A 5,108-nucleotide genomic window follows, 5' to 3' on the forward strand; every position below is an offset into this window, starting at 1 on the left:
ACTGATTGGGCCTATGCATCTCTACTAGGTAAGCTATCTTGAGCTTAGCCAAGATTTCATGTGGGTGATCATTCCTATTTCTCTACACATGACAGTGTTTTGTTCTAATAATTCTCTCTCAACTTATCTCAGATCCTCGGCAAAATTTCATAATTCATAATATAGGAATAGCCTAGAGTCTGATAGCTGGTTCTGGTTCCAGCAGGCATGCTGATTACTGACGCCTACTATTACATTTCATTTATAAGTTTAGTATAGGATTATACTTCTGAATTTTTGTACACAAGATAGTATTGAAAAGCTTTTTATATAAAATAGTTTTTTCTGCTCAAATATGCACGTGTCTTTGTGTATTCTATGTTCTACACACTTTATGGACGATGTGAGTTTAGAGAGTTCACTTAATTGCTAAAGGTTCCACCGCTAGGAAGAAGAGGAGTTAGGACTCCTAGTAAATACTATTATGAGTTTCTCTTCTAATTTTTTGTGCTCTTTATTAATACGTTATTTAAAAATTTTTTCCAAATCATTTTATTATGACATAATCTAGACACTTTACTATTTAATATTTCAGTCTTAACAATCAATGTTGTACAATCGGTAACACAATCATATTATTATTTTTAATTGTTTTATTAGGGGCTCATACAGCTCTTATCACAATCCATACATACATCAATTGCGTAAAGCACATTTGTGCATTCATTGCCCTTATCATTCTCAAAATGTTTGCTCTCCACTTAAGCCCTTGGCATCAAGTTCTCATTTTCCCCCTCCCTCTCCACTCCCCACTCCCTCATGAATCCTTGATAATTTATAAATTATTATATTGTCATATCTTGCCCCCTGTCTGATGTCTCCCTTCACCCACTCTTCTGTTGTCTGTCCCCCAGGGAGGAGGTCATATATAGATCCTTGTAATCAGTTCCCCCTTTCTAACCCGTCCTCCCTCTACCCTCCCAGTATTGCCACTGACACGGCTGGTCCTGAAGGTATCATCCGCCCTGGATTCCCTGCGTCTCCAGTTCTTATCTGTATGAGTGTACATCCTCTGGTCTAGCCGGAGTTGCAAGGTTGAAGTGGGATCATGATAGTGGGGAGGGGTTAGGGGAGGAAGCATTTAGGATGTAGAGGAAAGTTGTTTGTTTCATCATTCCTACGTCACACCCTGACTGGATCATCTCCTCCCTGAGACCCTTCTGTAAGGGGATGTCCAGTGGCCTAAAAATGGGCTTTGGGTCTCCACTCCGCACTGCCCCCCACCTCATTCACTATGGTAAGATTTTTTGTTCTGATGATCCTGATACCTGATCCCTTTAACACCTCGTGGTCGCACAGGTTGGTGTGCTTCTTCCATGTGGACTTTGTTGCTTCTGAGCTAGATGGCTGCTTGTTTACCTTCAAACTTTTAAGACTCCAGACACTATATTTTTTTATAGCTGGGCACCATCAGCTTTCTCCACCATATTTGCTTATTCACCTGCTTTGTCTTCAGCAGTTGTGTTGGGAAGGTAAGCATCACAGAATGCCAATTTAATAGAAGAAAGTATTCTTGCATTGAGGGAGTACTTGAGTGGAGTACTTTAATACTAAACCTATAAATATAGGCATAGAGATCTATTTCCCCATCCTCCTAGTGCTTTCCTCTATTTCCTTTGACTTTCCTCTTCTCCCACTCTCATACCAGTCCCCACCTGGGTTTCAGCTATTCCTCTTGGTTACATTACCCTAGATCATTCCCAACCAGGCCTCCCACACCCTCCTCACCACCAATTTGGATCACTTGTTGTTCCCTTGTCCCTGGGTTTGTTAACACCACTACATTTCCTCCCACCTTCTCCTCTCTCATGTACCCCTGGAACTGTCAGTCTGTTGTATTTTCCTCCAGATTGTTCATCCTGCCTATCTTATTTAGATGGACCTGTGAAGATAATAACAAGCACAAAACCAAGACAGAGCAAAACCAAGGAGCAGTATACAACAAAACAACAACAACAAACCAATAACAAAAACAAAACACAATAAGAAAGAAAAGCTTGTAGTTAATTCAAGGATTGTTTGTTGGCCATTGGAAGTGTTTTCCAGTCTAGTCTGTTAGGACACCATACCCTGGCTCCAAAGTCCACCTTCAGCATTCCCTGGGGACCTCTCCAATCCATTCCCTTGCTGTTCTGTTTCATCCCCTTAGTGTTTTGCCTCGGTGTGGCAGGATCAGATTGTGTGCAATTCCCACACTGTGTCCCTGGTGTTGTCCCCTATAGGGATATGGGTCAGTGAGAGGCGTCATGTGTCATAGTGGGGCTGGCCATGTGGTCCTCTCTGTGGACAGGCTGCTCTAATTGGGAACATCGTCCTCAAGCCCTGGTGGGCCAGGATATGATCCACTCTCTCCTCCTCCCTCTTCATCTGTTCCTGTGTGCTCCTATCAGATATGTTCCTCTCCCGGAGCTGCAGATTCTTCAATGCCGTCCTTTGAAATAAATTATTCTGGGGGAAGGGCAGGTGTCCACAAAGTGTTTGGGATTGGGACTGGCCCCCCAGAGCTCTCCACTGATTCCCTACTCCACTCCAGCATGCTCCATTCACATCTTGGAGCACTGGGTTGAAGTCTGGTCCCTCTTTCCCTGTGGAGTTATAAAAAATATGCTCCCCTTGCGTGGGTTAGTGCCCTGTGTCCCGCTACCCATTTCTTTTTTATTTTCTTTCCTTTCCCCACCTCCTTTTTAGTTGTCTATCATGTGTATCCCTGTATTTTGTCTGGTCCCTGCCATATTACCTGGTCCTCACCCCAGGAATGTTTGTATACAGTAGCTTTTTCTGTATGCCCCTTTTGCATTTTTTTTAAAAGCTTACCTCAGTGGACTCATGTTGTACTTGTCCTTTTGTGCCTAACTTACTTCGCTTAGCATGATTTCCTCCAGTTCTCCCCATGCAGCAATGTGCTTAATATGTTCATCACTGCTTTTTAGTGATGCATAGTACTCCATTGTATGTATATACCACAGCTTTTTAATCCTCTCATCAGTTGATGGAAATTTGGTTTGTTTCCAGCTCCTTGCAATACCACGATCATTTTCAAACATTTTCTTCCCTCCTGTAATCTGTGCTATAGGCTCCTCATTAGGGCCTCCATCTCCTGCTATAACCCACCCACAGAAACAGTTATTCTAGTTATGGTCTTCATAGATTCACCCAACCTGGGATTCATATACTGAGAAAACGTGGATAGATACAGCTCAGAGAGTCAAGAACGCCATGAAGAATAACAAAATACAGCCGAAACAAGGCCCAATCTGGAAAAAAAATGAAAATTGTATCAAGCTCAAAGCGTATCTAAAGGGAGATCAGATGGTAGGCTTTTAACCATTAAAGTCGGAGTTATCATTTGAATCTACTATAACCATCTATCCAATACTCTCCACCTGATAACCAGGTTATTCTCAGCCCTCGCTTATAGTTAGAGGGACACACTGGAGGTCGATTCCGCGTGTAGATCCTGCAAACGCAGTTTGGGCTCATACTGTCATCTATAGTCCTCTGCAAGCCAGATATTAACAATTTAAGCTCTGATGCCATTCCCTTCTTTGGATTTGATGATATATTCTCCACTCCTGGATCACAGATGTAGGTGTGCTTCATCCATATGGAGGCCCTCTATTTAAAGTCTACTCTCTATTCATTTATAAGTTTATCTTTTTAAAATTTAAAATTAAGGAGGACATTGTAAACTTAACAGAATAATATGAATTAATGATTCAGAAATATGAGACTTACAGTAACTATTTATCAGATAAATGCACACTTTTACCGAAACAGAAATTCTGTAGTGCACTATACTAATATGTTAAAGCTTATATAGTAACCAGCAAACCAGCAACAACCAAAAAACAAATAAACAAGCAAACATTTTTGAGTGGGTGCCAGCGCATACAACCCTAGATACAAAAGTCTTGGGCCATCCTTCCACTGTTATGTTTTAGCACATTGTTGCGGGTACGATGTCAATCTGTCTAATTGAGGGTCTTTCTCTTTGAGAGCACCTTCTCTACCAAGCATCAGAGATATAATTTCCAGAAATTGACTATTTCTAATGAACTTTCAAAAGTGCATGATAATATGTCTCTACATCTTTACTTTAGAGAGTTCTGACCATACTTCTTTCAATACAGATTGGTTTGCCCTTCTGGCATTTTGTGGTATTTTCAGTATTCTTCCCCAACATTATATTTCAAATGCATCAATTCTTCTTTAACTTTCCTTATTCAATGTTCACCATTCACATACATATGAGGTCATTGAAATCATTGTGAGAAAGGTCAGTTATGTCTTAGTCCTCAAAGTGACATCCTTGCTCTATAACATGTTAAGGTCTTCTTGTGCAACATAATATATATATATACATATTATGCAACAAAAGATATATATTATATATTTTTTATAAATTATATTGTGCAATATTATATATCTAAACATATGTTCTTGACTCCTGCTTTCATGAGAATTCGCTGTGGATATTCTATTTATTGGTCTACTTATGAAGAGTTGCCTTTCGTTACACTGATTTGTAAATCCATAGTGAAAGCTTTAGTCTTTGCTGCTTATTATCATGTCCAGTCCTCTTGACTTTCAGCAAATAAGATTGCATCATGTACATATTGCCGTTATTAATATGCCTTTGACCAATTCTGATGCCTCCTTCTTTTTTTTAAATTGTTAAATAACTGTTTTACTGGTTGTGTGGGCATTTTCCGGGAAAACCAGAAAACCTGCTAGACAAATTCTAAAAGAGCTGTAACTACCTCCTTCTTTATAGAGTCTAGCTCTCAAATTGTCCACTCATCACATAGATTAAATATGTATGTGAAAGAATACAAACCAGTCCACACATTGTCTGATTTTTATTTTTTGTTTACTTAAATAAATCATTTTATTGGGGGCTCATACAACTCTTATCACAATTGACACATCCCTCCATTCTGTCAAGCCCATTTGTACATTTGTTGTCATCATCATTTTCAAAACATTTTCTTTCCACTTGAGCCCTTGGTATCAGCTCATTTTTCTCCTCCCTCCCCCCACCTTCCTCATCAACCCTTGATAACTTATAG

The 5,108-nt window shown here is 39.9% G+C and overlaps 1 non-coding gene across 1 annotated transcript; it reads right to left on the reverse strand.

Moving 5' to 3' along the window:
• Positions 1–4,737: 4,737 nt before the first annotated feature.
• Positions 4,738–4,801, reverse strand: LOC142442039 (U7 small nuclear RNA). Its single transcript, XR_012783301.1, has one exon. It is a non-coding gene; the product is annotated as a U7 small nuclear RNA (small nuclear RNA).
• Between the last annotated feature and the right edge of the window lie 307 nt (positions 4,802–5,108).

The sequence above is a fragment of the Tenrec ecaudatus genome, chromosome 2 (assembly GCF_050624435.1).
Source record: "Tenrec ecaudatus isolate mTenEca1 chromosome 2, mTenEca1.hap1, whole genome shotgun sequence".
Taxonomy (NCBI): Eukaryota; Metazoa; Chordata; class Mammalia; order Afrosoricida; family Tenrecidae; genus Tenrec; species Tenrec ecaudatus.